The following is a 21,322-nucleotide window of genomic DNA, read 5'->3' on the forward strand; positions in this document are numbered from 1 at the left end:
TGACCTTTACTGACCTGGAAAGTGTCAATAATTTGTATCATTTTCTGTTAGTGTTCCTGAGTTTCCATTTCCATTTCCCATCCCCCCAACAATCACCTCAGTGGGAACCTTGGTAACATCAATAAATAAGAGGGCAGCCAGCCAATAGAAATACATATTCATTCCGAACTGACCTTTACTGACCTGGAAAGTGTCAATAATTTGTATCATTTTTTGTTAGTGTTCCTGAGTTTCCATTTCCATTTCCCATCCCCCCAACCATCACCTCAGTGGGAACCTTGGTAACATCAATAGATAAGAGGGCAGCCAGCCAATAGGAATACATATTCATTCCTAACTGACCTTTACTGACCTGGAAAGTGTCAATTTGTATCATTTTCTGTTAGTGCGCACTAACTCCCGTTAGTGCGCACTAACACGATTTAACGATTTTTAACGATAAATCGTTAGAATTTCTATTGTATTGTGTTCTTTAACGATTTAAGACGATATTAAAATTATCGGACGATAATTTTAATCGTTGAAAAACAATTCACATCCCTACCTTGCATAGCATTTTTTTTATATTCTTATGTTCTAGCAGCTGCCTCACATTGCAATACAACAATTAGAAGGAGCTGTGCATTATATATTTATTTATTTAATTATTTATTTGTCGCATTTTATATAACCATCATTCGGTTTCGCCATCACAACGGTTTACAAAGTTTCAATGTTTAACAGAATTTTCAAAAAAGGTTTGTTCAAATAGTTGTTAACGTAGAATTATAATTTTACAGAGTTGATAATGTTTTATGAACTTAGATCATAGGATATATATATATATATATATATATATATATATATATATATATATATAGGATATATTATACAAGTTTCAGTTAAATTGTTATTGTTATGTTATTGTTATATACACAGAGACAGCTTATATAATATAGCTTCCATGATCCCAGCTAATAGAAAAAGTGCCTAAATAATACCCAGTTGCCAGAACATAATTTACTTTTTGAAAGGAGAGATTCAATCATTCTGGTAAATGGATCACTGCTGAGTTAGGTGTAATCTTCCTTTCTTTGCATGTCGGTCCCTTCACATCCACTTACCATTTCTGTGATCAATATGTTTACTTCAATGACTAATTTTCCCACTGACTAAGTGACTATTGTGTGAGAATGTATGATAGATATTTTAGTAGGCAGGATATAGTTGGTTTATGAAATTGTATTTATATATTGCATTTTACCTTAGATTTGCTTTTAAGTGTTTTAAATTATTATGTTGTTCTCCACATTGGGCATGTATTGGAAAAGTGGAATATAAACATCCATAAATAAACTCTAACCAGATTTGTCAGCAATAAGATTTCAGTTTGACTCTTGCTAGCCTTTAAATTTCCTGGTGCGTCCTGAGATACTCTGTTCCTAAGAATTATAAATAAATCAGTTCCTAAGGAATAGGGGAAGGTATTAAGAAATTATACGGTATTACTGCTATATTTAATACAGCTGTATTGTCTTGCCAGGTTTAAGAGCACACATGTACTGATGTCGGATTTATCAGAATTTTTACATTTAAGGGAGAGCTAGACTGTAATAGGATAAGTTTCAAAATGATTTATGCACATAAACCCTGGGCTTTTTTTGTAAGCAAATGGCCTTTTAAAAATTACATGGGGGCGGTGCACATAAAAGTCCACACAAAAGTGATTTCCCATGTAATTTTATGTGCACTACAAATAGGCACTCCAGGGGGCACAGTTGAGGCGGGGACATGATTGACACACACACTTTCGATTTTCAAAGGTTTGCATGTAAATATGCCAACATAAAGTGACAGCTGCTCCCAAGCAGGTGCAACTTTCAGCATGTACGTCTAAGGTTTCCAAAGGGCTCCAGATTTTCAGGACAGGTTGATCCAATCCTGGTTTTACTCCATTGCATGTAGGAATTTATTCTGATTTCCCTGTTGCATTCCCTAAGAAAAGCAAGACTATAAGTACCTGCATGCAGTGGAGTAAAACCAGGACTGGATCAACCTGTCCTGAAAATCTGGAGCCAGTTGGCAACCCTATGTATGTCAGTGATTTTTCCGTGCACATCCACAAAATTTCAAAGTCGATGTATGCACATGAATCTGCTTTGAAAATTCAGGCTTATGTCTATGGGGAAAATTTTCTAAAAATGTTAGACTAGGCAGGCAGTTTGAAAATTACTCTCTAAAATGTAACTTTTCCACTGCTTGAATGGATAAAAGACATATTATAAGACAAAATATTCTATAATAATGCATATTTTTGCAACACACAAAAAAAATCACTTTAGTTCTATAAAAGCTGTTTGAAAGATTGAAATGCCTGTTTATGCCATATGCTGATAACTTCTGCAAAAGCAAAAAAAAAAAAAAAATGCCCTGGAGAAAACTATGTAACCAAAACATTTGCAATTAATGTACGCTGGGAATTCGCTGTAGAAATACAAAATTTGAGAATTGAAGCAAAAGAAGAATTTAAGATGTTCCACTGTACTTTGGCACACACATTCATTAATACCAGGTTTTTTCCAGTCGAATATTTTGCCTTTAAAAAGTTGCATGAAATTAAAATCTACCCATGCATTACTTGAAAAATCATGCAACTGAAATGGGCCTTTTCATGCTTTTTTGTTGTTGTTGCTATGCTTTTGCATGAATCTTAAATTTGCCTGTAGTAATAGAGCATTCATTTCCTTGGCAATGTAATACAAAATCTTACAAACAGCTAAGGCTTGTCGACATTGAATTTATCTCCGCTTTCCATGACATTTATTTCCCCTAATCCTCCTCCTCACCCATCAACAAACCTCCCATATATTAAAGACATTTTTCTTCCCAAACAAATTATGCCTGATAAACTGCTCACCTCATAAATTTTAGCTCTGCTGTTTTAATCAGTGGTAGAAGCCCCATAGATCATGTATTTAATGAAATGAAGACACTTTATAATTTTATTGCAGCTTGACCCTCTGTAAAAGGGGCCATTGCATTCCTCTAACAACCAAACTGGCAAGCAATAACTAGCTAAGGGTGTCCCGGTCTTCCTCTCACCAAACCCATAGATACACAACTTTTCATTTCAGTCTTAGCACTGGGACCAGTGGTTCCCAGATTTTTTTTTTTTTTTTTTTTTTATCAAGGACTCCTTGTGGCTTCTAACTACATTTCCCAGATGCCCATCATAGTCAGCCATGATGTAAGTCTTGAGCAAATGTTTGTGGTATACCATGATTGGTGTCATGGTCTTACTATTTGCAAAAAACTAAAACTAAAAAAATCTTACAGATGCCAGCAAAATATATATGCATAATTATATAGATAGAAACCAAACCAACTGTGTAGATACCAATAAAACTAAAAACCTTACAGGCTGCAACAAAAAATGTAATGATGGCTCTGATGTTTCAGACTGGAGGGATGGAGACCCAGCTCTGGAGGTGCCTCTCCATCCTACTTTTGGCTTGTCCTCCTACTCATTTCTCTTATTCTTCTTAACCCCCACCACTTCAGCACCTAGTACTACCCGTAGCCCGCACTCACTCCCTCTGAGTCCCCATCTACTCCTCTTACCTGTTCACAGCATCCCATCTTCTCCTTTCACTCCATCTCCTCATCCCTCCATCTCCTCCTCTCACTGCCTGCTAGTTATTCCTCTCAAGTCCTCCCAGCTACCACTCTCCTCCTCATACCTTATGGCAGCAGGTGTGCTGGTGCTGTGCCAACACATGGACAGTAGAAAAACCCTGGACTCCCTGCCCCCGCAACAGCCTTGCCTACTTCTGTTCATGATGTAAACTTCCTTCTTTGGGGGATAATGATGTTAGCACAGGTTTTCACTTCGTCTCAGCATACAATTTTCTGTAGTGAGTTAACCCTGGTATTTAACAGGGATGTTAACATGGAAAACCTGCATGACTAAACAGGAGTAAAACCTGCGCAGGCAAATCCCATGTTAAAGAAGGAATTGCTAGGGATGTGCGTTTGAAACGAAAGTGGAAAATAGAAACATAGAAACATAGAACTGAAGGCAGAAGAAGACCATATGGCCCATCCAGTCTGCCCAGCAAGCTTCACACATTTTTTCTCTCATACTTATCTGTTTCTCTTAGCTCTTGCTTCTATTTCCCTTCCACCCCCACCTTTAATGTAGAGAGCAGTGATGGAGCTGCATCCAAGTGAAATATCTAGCTTGATTAGTTAGGGGTAGTAGCCGCCGCAATAAGCAAGCTACACCCATGCTTATTTGTTTTACCCAGACTATGTTATACAGCCCTTATCGGTTGTTTTTCTTCTCCCCTGCCAATAAGCAAGTTTCTCCCCTGCCAATAAGCAAGTTTCTCCCCTGCCAATAAGCAAGCTACACCCATGCTTATTTGTTTTACCCAGACTATGTTATACAGCCCTTATTGGTTGTTTTTCTTCTCCCCTGCCGTTGAAGCAGGGAGCTATGCTGGATATGCGTGAAGTATCAGTCTTCTCCCATGCTGTTGAAGCAGAGAGCCATGCTGGATATGCATCGAAAGTGAAGTATCAGGCACATTTGGTTTGGGGTAGTAACCGCCGTAACAAGCCAGCTACTCCCCGCTTTCTGAGTGCGAACCCTCTTTTCTTCTCCCCTGCCGTTGAAGCAGAGAGCTCTCCTGGATGTGTGAAGTATCAGTTTTTCTTCTCCCCTGCCGTTGAAGCAGAGAGCTATGCTGTATATGCATTGAAAGTGAAGTATCAGGCTTATTTGATTTGGGATAGTAACTGCCGTAACAAGCCAGCTACTCCCCTCTTTGTGAGTGTGAATCCTTTTTTCCACATTTCCTCTTGCTGTTGAAGCTTAGAGCGATGTTGGAGTCACAGTAAGCATGTGTATGTTTATTTAATAAGGGTATTGTCTCCAGGCAGTAGCCATCATTCTGGCAAGTCACCCACTCTTCATTGGCGGCCTCTTGACTTTATGGATCCAGAGTGTTTATCCCACGCCCCTTTGAAGTCCTTCACAGTTCTGGTCTTCACCACATCCTCCGGAAGGGCATTCTAGGCATCCACCACCCTCTCCGTGAAGAAATACTTCCTGACATTGGTTCTGAATCTTCCTCCCTGGAGCTTCAAATTGTGACCCCTGGTTCTGCTGATATTTTTCCTACGGAAAAGGTTTGTCGTTGTCTTTGGATCATTAACACCTTTCAAGTATCTGAAAGTCTGTATCATATCACCTCTGCTCCTCCTTTCCTCCAGGGTGTACATATTTAGATTCTTCAATCTCTCCTCGTACGTCATCCGATGAAGATCCTCCACCTTCCTGGTCGCCCTTCTCTGTACCGCCTCCATCTTGTCTTTGTCTTTTTGAAGATACGGTCTCCAGAACTGAACACAGTACTCCAGGTGAGGCCTCACCAAGGACCTGTACAAGGGAATAATCACTTCCCTTTTCTTACTTGATATTCCTCTCTCTATGCAGCCCAGCATTCTTCTGGCTTTAGCTATCGCCTTGTCACATTGTTTCGCCGACTTCAGATCATTAGACACTATCACCCCAGCCTTTCCCCCCCCCCCCCCCCCCCCCCCCCCATCGAATACAGTTCATTCGGATTTCCACTTCCCATATGCATGACTTTGCACTTCTTGGCATTGAATCTCAGCTGCCATATCTTCGACCACTCTTCCAGTTTCCTTAGATCTCGTCTCATTCTCTCCACTCCTTCCGGCGTGTCCACTCTGTTGCAGATCTTAGTGTCATCCGCAAAAAGACAAACCTTACCTTCTATCCCGTCCGCAATGTCGCTCACAATGAGCTCATTTTTGTTATGCCAAACAAATTTGTTCCCAGAAAAGCAAAGATTTTAGTTTTTATTGGTTTTTGGCAAATTACAGTACTGCAAATAATGTACACTATTTGAAATACTTTTCCAAAAATGAATAATAATGAATACATAAACAAAAATAAAAGCCCAAAATGTGAAAAAAATAATAAAACAAATAGATAAACCAAAGTTACATTTTTGACTGTGCACATCCCTAGCAAATATCTATTCCCCAGTAATACAGGGAGCCATGTTTCGGGGCAGAGAGTTTAAGGCACATTTTCTTAATGCTGGAAATGTAACTCCTGGATTAGAGCAGGCGAAAAACTTAACTTGTATTTTGGTAGCTATGCGATTCTAATCTATTGTTGTGCCCAGTGTGGTAATGACTAGCTCTACTATCGCACTGGGCACAGCAATAGAATAACTCATCCACTGGAAATCTGAATTTACTCTACCTCAGACCCAGGAATGTCTGGGCAGGCACCAATAGCTGAGCAGTATGCACTTGGGAACTGTGCATGTAATTGTTCAGCTGTTCAGGAAAAGCAAGAAAACCTGTGATTGGTACCTGCCTTGGAGAGCTTAGGCTGTAAATTTATCTCCTGGGTCTGAGGTGGAATAAACTCACATTGGAGAAAGTATTATTTCACTTAATGCACAGCTAACCCATGGAGGATGTGATCAAGGCATCTAGCATAGCTGAGTTTAAAAATGGTTTGGGCAAGTTCCCGGAAGAAAAGTCCATGAACAAATAATTAGCCAGGTAGACTTGCAGAAAGCTACCACTTATCTCTGGGGGTGATCAATAAGAAATATATCTATTCTTTGGAATGTGCCAGGTACTTCCTAGAGACTGGACCCTTGTCTTAGACAGGATGCTGGGTTCAATGGAGCCTTGGTTTAACTCAGCAAGGCATGTCATGTTGTTTTATTTCACCTTGAACGAGTAGCACAGCAAAAATTCAGGGTGTTTAATAACCACTGCAAGGGTTTTGTGCTAGTCTGTTGGTTATGATACGATGGCTTGGCTTTTGTAAAACTGTTTGCCTTTGGCACCTTGAATAAGGCCTTTATTGTGTCCTACCATGTACACTTATAGGTTGGCAGCCAACTGCCCATGAAAGGAAAAGCAAATCTCAGTTTGAAACTATGTGAAATGAAAACTAGATGAAAAATCATTTTATAAACAATAATAATCCATGCAGAGACTCCTGGCTCCCATGTGAGAAATTTGAGAAACTCTTTAAAAATAAAACAATTCTCCTATAGAGTAAGGGCAGAAATTGCAAAGCTGGACCTGTCTTGCCGACCACAGAACGCATGTAGCATAATAAATTTAAAGCCAGTGTTTAAGGGAAGCCTTATTGTGCTTCTTCCTTGATATAATATTTCCATAATTGTCCCTGGAAGAACAGGGACATGGAGATTACCTTTTGAGGCTATGTCACCACGGCCTGTTTTCCCATTCTGTGTCTATGGGGAAAGAAATTGGTGGCTCAAGCTTTTTGTAGCTGATTTGTGAGATTACAGCATTTTTTGTCTCTATATGCAAAATCTTGTCTGAAGTACTGTCTGTACTAATACAGTTTGCTATAGGCATTGGGAGAGTCAGAAATTAGCATGGATCAGTGACATTGAACCACGAGTGATCTTGGACCAACAGGATAGGCAGGGCTGGATTTAGGATTTTGGTGTCCATAGGCACTCTCAGTGGAGGTTGGGGGGCACTGGAGATCAGGGAGAGGAGGATATCCCCCAGGATGCCCCTGCTTAGGTCTATCCATTCTGTACATACACACCTCTGTCCTCCAATACTCTTTACTCCTCCCTTCACCTCCTCTCCTCCGCTTGACCCATGGTAACAATGGAAAGAAGTTTGCATGAGGCCTGTGAACAAATGTGCACTTACAGGGCCTTCGGTCGTCCCCTCCCGCCTCTGTGCACAGGTTTCCTTAGTAACAGGCCATTTGCGGCTGTGCCAGGGATTACGCGCCAGCAGTAAGTTTTTAAACAAAACCAAGAAGTCAAAAAAGGTAGGGGGGAAAGGGTGGGGGAGGGAAGGGAAGGGATGGTGGGGTGGTGGGGTAAAGGAACGGGGGAAGGCAGCGCAACTTGGCGCGGGCTCGGCACGTGCAAGGTGCAGAAATGTGCACCCCCTTGTGTGCGCTGACCCCCGATTTTATAACTTGCGCGTGATCCCTGGCACAGCGGCCATGCGGAGGCGTCTGGCCATGCCCCCATCCTGCCCCCGGACCGCCCCTTTTGTAAAACCCCAGGACTTACACGCATCCCGGGGCTTTAGGCCCGGCGCGCATAACCTTTTGAAAATCCGGCCCACAATGTAACAACAAATTCAGCTATGAAATCACACTGCAATTAAATAAAATGGTGCCCACAATCATACGCAGGAATTTTGTCATGCGTTTAAACTGGTTCAAGTCATTGGCAAAGATAATATAAAAATTCATTCCAACTTTTGCATAAAGTTGTGCCCTGAACTACCATTTTCTTCTGATACACAATAGCAATATCTGAAGCCTGCAAGAAATGAATGACAAGAATGCATGTGAATATGTCAAAGTGCAGACCATTTGGAAGATTTGTATGATGGAGGACCTTGCTAGAAAAATGGAAAGAGCCATCGCTCATACTCAGTTCTGGAAAAATAGAAAATAGAAGCATGACGGCAGAAAAAGACCACATGGCCCATCGAGTCTGCCCATCCGTCTAATTAATTTAGCTGGTTTGTCAGAAGAACATGTGAAGAAGAAAAGTGAGCTGTGCTTGGAATAGCTCTTTTTGCAGTAGAAAATGTCACATCTAAAGATGGGAACAGTTATACAAGATAGTCCCGTGATGAATAACAGTGAAACTCTTGATTGGTCAGGGACAATCACAAACCTGCAGGTCTCACATTTAAAAGTGACATGAATGTTATAATCCCTCATGTTGATACTTTGAATATATAGGCAATAAAAGGTATTATAGCAAGGGTTTTAGCAATATGGTATTAATTTTAATTGGATGAGTTAACATTGATATGAAATTGTTAGTGCTCAATAAGCAGTGGCACATTTTTTATTTTTATAAACCTTTTAGATCTTTTTATTTAGGCAGTATATTAAGTATGAATAAACATAACTATTAGGACTGCCATTTAAATTGAACAGTGTAAAAAAGTATTGGTAAATTTGTCACACCTCTGACAAAGAAAAGGTGTGTGCCCCAAATTCGTTTTGAGAAAAGCTAGGGCCAGAATTAGACACAATGGGACTCAGGGCAGAAACTAGTTGCAAAATAGTTATATTATTTCAATGTTAGAATATATTTGATATTTTAGATTCTAATTCATCAGGGTTTTTTTTATGTCCCATACCCATTATGCCAGCAACTTTTAAACTGTTGCATGGGTGCACATTGTTGAGCGTATATTGGCCTGTAGCCCAAGGACGTGGGCATTTTATAACCTGCATGCGGATATGTGTACATGTTATAAAACAGCCTGGACGCATGCACATGTGCACCAAATTTTAAGTGGTTGTGCGCATGGGCGGGCAAATCCCACTTCTACCAGGTAAGTCGGGGGATTTTAAAGGGGCGTGCACCATGTCATTCCCAGTTTACCAGTTCGTTCACCAGTTCACCCTGTTAACAGCTAGGTCCTCCAGAACCCTCTGGTTTGATAGCTTGTACTCCCCCCAGTTACCCCAGACCCTTTAAACCCCTCCGAAATGGCTTGATCTTTTTCTTTTATAACTTACCCGCCATCCATAGCAGAAGTAAAGTTATGAGGCAGGGTATCTTAGTGTGCGCCAGGGGGCATAAGTATTTACGCACACACCTCATGGCTAGGCCCCATGTCGCCCACACCCCACCCAGACCATATCCACATCCTTCCCCTCTTTGAGAAATTTTGAGATGTATTTGCCACGGCATTTACATGTGTATCCGAGTGCTTTTCTAAATACAATTGGGGCCAGAGTTTTAAACTTATGCGTGGGCATAGATTTGTTCACGCAACCCAGCGCAAACAGATCTAAGCCCGATTTTATAACATGCACGTGCAACCGCACGCATGTTATAAAATCCGGGGTCGGCGCACACAAGGGGGTGCACACTTGTGCACCCCCCTACCTTTTATTTCCGAAGTTACGCCTGCCCAAGGCAGGCATAACTTGTACGCACCAGCTTGCCATCCCCCAACACAGGCCGCTGTGCCGGAGGACTCGGGACTGCCTCCCGGTCCACCCCCGAACCTCCGCCATGCCCCCAGACCACCCCCTGACCCACCCCGGACCCACACCTGGACTGCCGCCACGCCCTTGGACTCGCCCCCTTCCTGCCCCTTTTTCGAAGCCCCAGGACATATGCGTGTCCTGGGGCTTGCGCGCGCCACCAAGCCTATGCAAGATAGGCTCGGGGCAGGCAGGGGCAGCTTTTTGGGGGTTATGTGCGTATCTTACATGCGTAACCCTTTGAAAATCTGCCCCTTGGTGCGCATGAGGCCAACTTATTCACCCGTTCCCTAATTAATGCACACGTTGGGCTTTTAAAATTCACCTTTATGTCTTTAATTTCTTTTCTGATTTAAGTTTGACTTTTGGACTTTATAGTAATCATAACAAATTAAAAACTGCTATGCTGAGCAGACAAAGGTCCATTGAGCTCAGCATCTTGTCTCCAACATTCACCAACCCAGGTTGCAAGTACTTGGCAGATCCCACAAATAGATCTAATTCCTGTTCCCCACTCCCAGGGATAACAATGGTTTTCCCAAGTCTATCTGGCTAATAACTGGTTATGAACTTTTCCTCCAGGAGCTTGTAGAAACCACTTTTAAACCCCCACTATGCCAGTCGCCTTGATCACGTCCTCTGGCAACAGATTCCACAGTTTAATAGTGAGCTGAGTGAAAAAGTACTTTCTAAGATCTGATTTGAATCTGCTGGTTGTTACTTTCAATGAGTGTACCCTTGCTGTAATATTTGAAAGAGCAAATAATTATCCTTTATTTACCCATCCCACCCCATTCATGATTTTATAAACTTCTATCATGTCCCCTCTCAGCCATCTCTTTCCCAAACTGAAGAGCCTTAGCCTGTGTAACCTCTCATCACAGGAGAAATGTTCCATCCCCTTTATAATTTTTGTCACTTACCAATTTTATTTTGTTTTTGGCTTTCTGGTTATTAATGGAGTTATTTCCCCAGAAGGAAAAAATACTGCAGGGTGTGGGGGGGGGGGGGGGGGGGGGCGGGGTGTATGGTTACTAAGCTATGATACTTGGTACTACAGCTTAGTAACTCCTTGCGATATTTTCCAGGTGATAAAATATTGTGAGGAAAAATACTGTGGGGTCAAGGCCCCAGAAGCTGCAGAACGGCAGCCCATTTGCATAGGGCTACCAAATGGTTAAAGGGCCATAAATCCCCGATCAACCCCCTCTGTGTGTAAACTTCCCTCCCCCCCCCCCCCCCCCCCCCCCCCCCCAAGAGGTCTTTTGAAATCCCTGGCCACTCTCTAGAGGCATATCTAATGTTAAAACTAACGAAAACAACATTAAGATTGCACGGTGAATGCCCCTACTCAAGCCTGCCCTTTTTCAATACAATGCTACTCAAGTTTCAAAACCCCTCCCGGCTTTAGACTCCCTCCCCCAGTCCCCCAATGCTCTCACTCATCCTGGGCCCCCCCCCCCCCCCAGGGCACACCTTTAAGACTTGGAGGCCTAGTGGGACTCTTAGTTTGCTCTAGGCTCTGGTTCGGCACTGTCTCAATGCAAAATGGCGCCAGCTGACCAAAATGAATGGGCATCATTTGTATTGGCCTTTAAGAAACTGCCCGAAAGCATCAGGATATGCATTAGCAGCTTAATATTTTTGCGATATTTGAGGTTAAAGAGTGCAAATCTCAAAAATACCATGTGTTATTGCTGCGTTAAGGCATTTGCCATGTGATAAATGCTGTTTAGCACACATTAAACACCTAATACAGCTTATTAAATATACCCCTAAGCTATTAATTGTTTATAGATATGTTGTTATTATTATTGGGTAATTTTGTAACATCATGCATGTTAGCTAGCAAATACATGCTTAAGTTACATCACATTTCAAAGTAGACTTATGCCCCTAAGGCCACTTTGAAAATTATCCCACAAAATTTACATGTACACAGTTACACCTGCTAAAATGTATGCAGTACATTTTAGGGAAAATTTACAAGCTTAGAGCTGGATTTTCTAAAATCGCAGGCCTTTTGAGAATCGCGCGGTACCGGGGGCGGGGGGAGGGTGAAGCAGGGGGCAGTCCTGCGAAAGCCAGCAGCAATGGCACCACCACGGTGTTATCGCTGCCGGCTTTCACATCCAATAGGGTCACGTGAAAGGTGGTGCTATTGGGCGCGCTACTGGCGGTGATAAGGAGTCTTACCTTTCGCCGTCAGCAAAGTCGTCACGGAGTCGCCCCGACTCCTCTCCTTCCAGCGTGGACTCCGCCCCGACTCTGGCCCGATATAGGTATCGTACGCGAAAAGGGATTTTCGTGTGCGAAAAGTCCCTTTTCGCATGTGATCCCTTTAGAAAATGATCCCCTTAGGGATTTACGCTCGTAACCTTTTTAAAATCCAGCCCTTACTTTTTAAAATTCAAAAGTTTCTCTGTAAATGCAAACCTTTCCCTAGCCCAGTCCCCAGGAATACTTCTGCTCAGTCTGAGTAAACTTATATGCAAAGAGGACATACACATGAAAGTTCATCCACATATTGGATGGGCAATTTTTAAAAAATCAATTTTTGTGGAAAAAACACGGTTTTATCTACTGAAATAATTTCAAAATTATTCTTCCTTTTTTGAATTTGTCCTGTTTATGATATGATGCTATTTTGTACTATTGAGTGATTCTGATTTTACTTTGCTTTGAGCAATTTGGAAAAGTAGGATATAAATAGTAGGGAGACATATTAATTTTAGCCAAATGGGTAAAACATGACAAATGAGTTTATTTTCAGTGCAATGAATAAAAAATGGATTCCTTCTGAAAAATCAAAAAACTATTGAGATTTTTTGATTAGGTAGGTAGAGCATACTAGCAATTAGTGTGCAATATTTACCGGCACATTCGGCCCTCCCTGCAGCCTCCCCATAGCTGCCTCCCTGCCCCAGCTCCTATTTATCCCATCAGGAGCTTTCAAGATAGAAAGCGGCAGATGTGAGTCACAATCACTCCTGCCTCACTGGTTCTGATTTAAAAATGGTGCCAGTCCCAGGACTGGCCAGCATCAAGTTATTTTCTGTAAAGTAATACAGCTAAAAAAAAAACAACTTGGTGCCTTTTAAAATTGGAGCCAGCGGGGCAGGAGTGACTGGGACTTGCTTCTTCCCCTTTCTATCTTGGAATGGCCCACAGATGGGGTAAGTAGGGACTGAGGGGTTTGTTTGTTTTTTTGTTGTTGTTTTTAATTTTTATTTCAGTTTGACAAATAAACCAAACTGAAATAAATTTTAAACAAACTGAAACTCATTCTCCCGAAATGAAAAAAAAAAAAAAAAAGAAAAATGTCCCCTTGCACATCCCTAATAAACACAACAAATAAAACTCTGTCTCAATAACATCACACAGCAACACCAAGAGGATTCCCTGTGGTTTTGGGCCCTGTGGAATTGCCTTCCTTGTACCACTTGCACCCCCTTCAAAAGTGGCCCTAAGAAAATATACTTGAACAGAAACTAAAACAGAGAAGATGAGCACTGGAAGAGGATGCAAGGCCTGAACATTGGGGGGAGTAGGGTTTTACGTGTTCTACAGAAATCTGTGTGTTTGCATTTGGTTATTGTTATTTGAGTCGGAGCTATAATGATTGGATTGCCTTTGATTTTATTGTATGTTATATATCAGTCTGGAGCATTTTGTAATGGTAAGCAGTTTAAATAAATTAATTAATAAGGATGACATCAAAGGTGTTGTGCACCCTGTCAGCGCCCGGCCCACGCACAGGCCTGCTCACCTCGCTAGCTCCTCTGCAGGTCACGGGTCGGTCTCCCCAGCAGCAGCTGTGAGTTCCTCCAGGCCTCGGCGTCCCGCGGCGGCAGTCGCTGGGCCTTCCACTGCGCACCAGGCCTCACGCCGGAGTTCGGCGTCCTCAGTGGTCCTTGTAGGGCCAGGGGCGGGTCCTAGCTCCGTGGCGCGCCCTGATTGAACGTACGATATAAGGAAGTCCCTGCCTGCACTTCCTTGCCTTGGCAATCGGGTTGGCACTGTAAGTGTACTAGTTTGCCTCCGCACTCACAGTCTTGTTCCAGTCTTGTTCCAGCCTTGTTCCAGAGTCCTACTGTTCCAGCCTTGTCCAGCGTCCTTCTGTTCCAGCGTTCTTCTGATCCAGCATCTGTCTGTCCTGTCTCCCCAGGTAGTACCCTCGGACTGTCTCTCTGGTACTGACCTCGGCCTGCTCCTTGTCCATTCTGTTCATTGCCTTGATCCTGACCTCTGCCTGCCTTTTGACCTTGTCTGACCTCTGGAAACTGACCCCTGCTTCGTTGACTGCTCCTCGGATTCTGACCCCGGCTGCCATTGACCACGTCTTCTGATTCTGGCTTTGTCCCTTGCCTTGTCATCACCTATGCTGTACAGGCCTTCCTCGCTCCTCCAGATCTACAGTCTAGTGTCCAACCGTGCTCCCTTGCTGCTCGTGGGCATCCCTCTCTACTACCTCTCTGGGAGACCCTGCAATGCCCACCTAAGTCAAAGCGGCCCGGGTCCCTACGGGCTCTACCCAGGGGGACTGCGGGCTTTCAGTGGTGAAGCTCATCCTAGCCTCTGTCTCCTCCTGTGCTCCGCCCCCTGGGGGCAGGTGCTTCCTTGTCCCTACCAGGGAGCCGTTCTCCACTGCTTCAGGACAAAGGTCCACCCCCGAGTGCAACAAAAGGCAGCCCCTGGTAATGAAAGTGCAAGCTTGTAATATACTTCTTTATGAACAATTGGACTGATAAGGCAGTACATTTTTCAACAAAAAATGGCCATCAGTATGAAAGAAGGCTGCTTTTCAGAGAACCCAGAACTATTGCCACACCTAAAATCTTCTTTTAGCAACTTTATAAATTGCTGTGACATATAAAGCATTCTAAAAATATGATGATGATAGGAGGTTAGTATAAATTACACTAATTTATGGAAATCTCTCGTTTAGCTCTGTGCCTAAAGAGAGGGACAGGAACTTTCAATGCACTGGGGTTTTCTCACAATACTTTTTATTAGGTTTATGATGAATCACTTCCCCATTAACAGCTCAAGGCAATGTAGAAATGCAAAACATTATGAGGGTGATTTTCAGCAGCCTGCACGGGGGCTAAAGTTTGCATGTACAAAATGCATGCAGACTTTAGCCTGAATGCTCAAAGGCTACTTATATAATTATACATAAGTCCGCTTTGAAAATTAGCAGGTATGTATGAAACCAAACCTGGCCTATGTACACATATTTGCACCCTGCTTATCAGCACGTATAAATCAGTGCCTACAGATTTACATGACTTTTGAAAAATTGAGAGCATGCACATGCATGGTTTCCCCGCCTGAACTCAGCTCACCAGATTGCCTTTTTCTTGTACATATAAATGTACACACAAAATCACTTCTGCATGTATTTTTATGTGCACACCCCCTGGGTAATTTTTGAATACTCACTTACATACATAAAACAGGGTTTTATGTGCATAAATCCTTTTGAAAAATCACCTCCAAAAAATGCAAGCATAAAAATAACTTACATGCGCATGAACAAAGCAAATCATGACAATAAAAACATAAAAGCTACAAAAGTACCAGGACAAAGCACAATGTATTAGAAAGTAAAACATGATTCAGCCTAAATTCTTCAAGACATCCTGGAAGATGTGAGATGTGTGTAAGCACTGTGCCATAGCTGCTGTACTATCAGATGCCGAGGTTTTTGGCAGAGGTGAGCATTAGCAAAACGTTTGTTTAAAACTATATGGAGCGAAAAGTAGGAGATGTTAAACAGAACAACTTCCACTGTCTGAATAAATAAACATGAACAAATATGGGGTTTGCAACATGTGGTGAGCCTCAGAGGAAGGTAATACAGCTGTTGATGCTCAGGAGCAGAAGGGAAACAAAAGAAACGGGAAGACGGTGAGAAATGAGAAAGGAATTGTAAAGGAAACGGTGAAAGAATGAAGAACAATCAGAGGGAGAGTGTGACAAGGTAGAGGGTGAGGAAAGGCGGGATATGCACTACCAGGGTAATGTAGAGAGAGTTCTGATTTTTACTGGCTCAGACAAAGGTTTTACTCCTTTAGTTCAGGGCCAGGGTTCACAATTTGGAGTCAGAAGAAGCAGGTTCAAATACTCAGTTTCCCAAAAATATAGGTTTTGAAACTATGATGTACTTCAGTAAGAGTTCTCACATCACAGAAGAATATAGGACACAAGTCACTTCACCCTCCATTACCTCAGATGCACACTTTCAGATAAAATTTTAAAAGCCTAATGCTCGCATCAATTAGGGGATGCATGAATATGCTGGGTGGGCGTATGCTGAGTTGGTTTTCAAAGCCGCCTGGACATGCACGCATTTGCCTCTGTGCGCACAAATAAAAAGTTTTGAAAAAGCGGCAAAATGTGGGCGTGGTCTGGGCAGGGCATGGGCGTTCCTGGATTTTAAACTAAAATTTGCTCGTAAATACTTATGATGCACTGGCACACGCCAGGGTCCTCTGCTTATATGTTTACTGCTGCTCTGCATGATATGTAAGTTAAAAAAAAAAAAGTCTAGGCAGATCAGAGGGATTGGGGCTAACAGGGGAGAAAGGGAGGCTATTAAACTAGGAGAGGGGGCGTTAGAAGTCCTATCCCTTATCTAGGTGATCATCAGTGCGCGTGCCTTTTTAAAATCCCCCTGCTTATGCAGTGGAAGTGGCATTTGCATGCACAGGCATGTGTCCACTTAAAATTGTGTACACGTGCATGAGGTGAGACTGTTTTATAAATGCGCGCATATACTTGCGTATGTTATAAAATGGACGTGTTCCTGGGTGAAGGGGCCGACAAACGTGTCACATATGTGCCTGCACACCACTATGAAAGTTACCGTCCCCTGTGGATAACTTTCAAAGAAATATGCGCAGCCCGATATACGCACGTATATGGCTGCACGGATTATCTATTACACTATTTTATAACCTCATATCAGGTACATGCAGATTATAAAATACATGTATGTCTACTCCCTAACATACACAAATATCTGCAGTGCATTGAAAATGCATATTTTTCTTACCTATTTTAAAAACATACACTTGTTTATTTTATGTATGCAAAAATTGTGACTTGCCCGCATAAAACCCTGTTTACTCATGGAAGTTGGTATATTTTAAAACATGCATGCTTAATTGAATTCAAGTTTGCTGAAACCTTCACCAGTTCACCCAGTTCTTCTCCAGGTCATCAAGACCTTCCTAGTTCTTCACTCTACACTCCCTCTAGGTCACCCAGACCAATCACCAACCAATAATAAACAATAGGTGAGTCTGATATCAATTGCACAAGATAATTAGTAGGAGTAAAATTATGCAAATAAGTTGCCAAATATGTATGTGTAAAGACTCTTATAAAATCACAACTTGTTTGGCTCCCACCCCGGGACACTCCAAGACTGCCACTTTTTGGTGTGTGGAAATGTGTGCGTGAGACCAAAAATGCACATGCACTTTTGATATTTATAAAATTGTGTGTATCCGTACAAACTACTTACGGGTGTGTATGCTAATTTTGCCTGCTTAAATGTTTTGAAAATTCATATCTTAGATGGTAACTTTTAAACAGGCGTGCGGGCGCACAGGCGTGCGCGTCTATCGGCCAACGCCCAGGGATGAGGCCATTTTATAACATAATCATGTATATGCATGCATGTTGTAAAATAGCCTGTACGCATGCTCATATGTGCGCAATTTTAAGTGGACACGTGACTATGCATGCAAATGCCGCTTCTACTGCAAAAGTGGAATTTTAAAAGACACGCGCACCATTGCCATTACCAGTTTTACCAGTTCATTCCCAGTTCGCCTAGGTAAGGAATAGGACTTCTAGCCTCCCCCCCCCCCCCCCCAGAGTTTAATTGCCTCCCTTCTCCCCTGTTAGCCCTGACCCTTAACACCCCGCTGATGTGTTTAGTTTTTGTTGTATTATGACTTACACAACACCAATAGCAGAAGTAACGTTACGCAGCAGGGACCTCCGGTGCACGCCTGTACGCGTAAACACGTAAATTTCAAGGTGAAATCCAGGAACGCCCTTGTCCCACTCAGACCACGCCCATGCCCTGCCCCTTTTTCAGAACTTTTCATGTGTTCATGTAGAGGGGGATACGAGTGTACACAGGAGGCTTTTAAAATCCGCTCGGCACGTGTTGGCCTGATTTGTGTGCGTATCTCCCAGTTTTTGTGCACCCCGGGCTTTTAAAATTCACCTTTTAGATTGTAAGACCTCTTGGATTACTTGAATGTAATCTGCTTTGAATTGTCACAAAAAGGTGGAATATAAATTAAAAGAAGGAAAGGGAGGGAAGTCAGGAATAGTTTGAGAAAGGATGGTGCAGTGAGAGACTGTGTAAAGGCAGGCTAGGATGTGGAAGGGGAAAGAGAAGAAAACCAAGAATTGTTTTTCAATTGTTTCAATTTTCAAAGTTAAAGTTAGTTGTGAGCTTTCTGCCTTCTGCTCAGTCCTGCATTCTAACGCTGGAGTCTTTCAACCTTTGGGCTGTTTCAAACAAACCCAATTTCTTGGCATGGTTGAATGATTTGTTGTAAACGTCATAATTAACTTGCAGCATCTGCACCTCCTCCACATCATTTGGCACGCAGAGACAGATCCTGTAAAATTTACTGTTAAGAATTTATACTTGAATCACCATGAACCCTTAAATTATCTTTTTGAGAATAAATATCCAATTGTGTTAGAAAGCCACAAAGTGACTTTTGCCTAAAGGTAGCCAGCAATACAGCTCTGCTAATGATAAAATTCACCAACACCAAAACTCAACAGTGAAACTTTTTAAAGATTGATAATGTCATATTTGCCCATTGCCAAGTGGTCAAACCACCCAAAGTATCTGGTGAAAATTATTTCGTCTATAAAGACTGCCAGCAAGGCAGCCTCACTGTGCATTTGGAGTGATATGAAAGATAAATATTATCACCAGTGATATAACTAGAGTACAGAGATGCCTACTGCTATGAAAATAGAGAGAGCTGAAAAATTAAATTGCAAACCTGGACTGTAATGTATGTAGCTATTTTCCCAATCCCCCCATTTCCCTGGATGGAATTTATTGGCTAACAATCACCTCACCAATTGAAATAATTCATCACCTATCTCTCACCCTCTCTTTTTCCAACGGATCACCCTTTGCCAAGCTTTCTGTCACATACTAACATCCTTCATATGTCTTCCATTACAGAGAAAGAAAGAAACATGGGAGTTTGTTCTCAACTTTGTGAGAACATTTGTTAAAACGGCACAACTCCCACAGAGTGCAAGTGATAGAGCAGCTGAGATTAGTGTGGCAATTTAATTCCAGTGGGCTGGAATCTCCTGAAGTGTGTTTCTGAATAGAAACCACAATACAGAAAAGCTGTATCTTATGTGGCAGGAAATGGGCAACGATTTCAAAGAGGCTGCTCACATCAAAGAGAGGAAAAGAAGAGTGCATCATAATAGACATATATTGCAAACTCTTATAAACTAATAGGCAGAGAAATGGAATCCATGAAGCATTGTTAGTACAATTGGCACATGTGTGAAGAAATATTCTCCAGCTGGATTTACTGTGGAATGACCAGTTTTCGGATCTAAACGCAGTAGCTTTATATATCAATAAAAAAGAAAATCAAGTATAAACATATTTTCATCTCCTTTTGTGTATTGCTGCAAGAATCTATTATAGCTGAATCTCTATTGACAAGTACTAGTCATCCATTTGTCTCTTTCAGGGCAGATTGTACATAGCTCCTATACAGAAATCAGAGATAATGATAATGTGCATACTACATCAATCAAGGAGTTATGTTCTGAATTCTTTTTCTTATCCCCTGCTCTTGTCTTGAATGCATGGGTTTAATGTTGTTTGAAACAGTATCACAAATACTGTACACAGGGATGGTAACTTTTAAACAGCGCACGGGCGCACATGTACACGTGTATGCCAACTCGTGCTAATGGACATGGACACAGCCTTTTTATAACATATGCCCATGTGTGCATGCATGACATAAAATAGGCTATATGCATGTACACGTGTGCGCAAGTTTATATCGATGCACACATGTGCGCGCAAATGCTGCCTCTACCACATAAATGGGGGGATTTTAGTACACAAACGTGCCGATGTAATTACCAGTTTCCCCATATCATTCCCAGTTTGCCCAGGTAAAGGTTAGGACTTCCTAACCCACCTAGTTAACTAGCCCACTTTTTACCCTGTTAGCCCCAACCCTTAAAATCCCGCTAACCTCGTTAGTTGTTTTTGTTCAGTAATTATATGCCATCCATAGCAGAAGTGAAATTGCATGGTAGGGGACCCAGGCATGCACTTGTGTGCGTAAATCCTTATGCACAAATTTCATTGAGAAATCTAGGAATGCCCATGCCCCACCCAGAGCACGCCCATGCCCCATCCCTTTTTTGCAGAAAAAAGTTTTGTATGCATACTCTCATGCTTTTTAAAATGCGTGCGGTGCACGCCGGCCCTTCTTCTGAATGTATCTCCCAGTTTTGCCGTGTGTAGGGCTTTTAAGATGTTCCTTTCAATGGGTATTCTGTTGCCCGAGGTTGGTTAGGGATGTCATAAGTGACATTACATACCCAGGATGAACCAGACAGGCTACCCTTGCAGTTTGTGCAGGAGACAATCACTCAATGGATTATATAATAAAAGATATAAGAATAGTCAAAAAGTTAATAAAAGGGGTACAGGGGCTTACATATGCTGAAAGATTGTCCAAACTCTGGCTAGGAACATTATTTAAGTATACTATACCAATATATCAATGGATGACATTTGCAGGTGATCTTTTGATTGAAGCAGCTAGTAGAGAACAAAGAGGCATCCTCTCAGATTACCACCTTCAAAGAAAAGGACGTTTTCTCACTCAACAAGTGGTGACATTATGTTCACAAACGCATTATCGCATGCAGTCAAGTGATGCATAGCCCTTTGCAGTCTATTGATGTGGTCTGGAATCCACTGTGATAAGAAACCCAACTATACCATCATGTGTTTTGTCTGCAGGTTTGTTTGATAGTTTGGTATCTGCTGCTGCAGAAAACGATGGAATCATCCACTCTCTTTATTAAAGCAAGATCTGTTAACACGTTGCAGGGCTCAGCACGCCCACCAGCAGCCTCTTCGGCCATAGTTTCCACTTGCTAGTGTAGAACCAAGCATGGCTTTGCTCCCACCAGAATGAAATCCTAATATTCAGC

Source organism: Rhinatrema bivittatum, chromosome 8 (genome assembly GCF_901001135.1).
Source record: "Rhinatrema bivittatum chromosome 8, aRhiBiv1.1, whole genome shotgun sequence".
NCBI lineage: Eukaryota > Metazoa > Chordata > Amphibia > Gymnophiona > Rhinatrematidae > Rhinatrema > Rhinatrema bivittatum.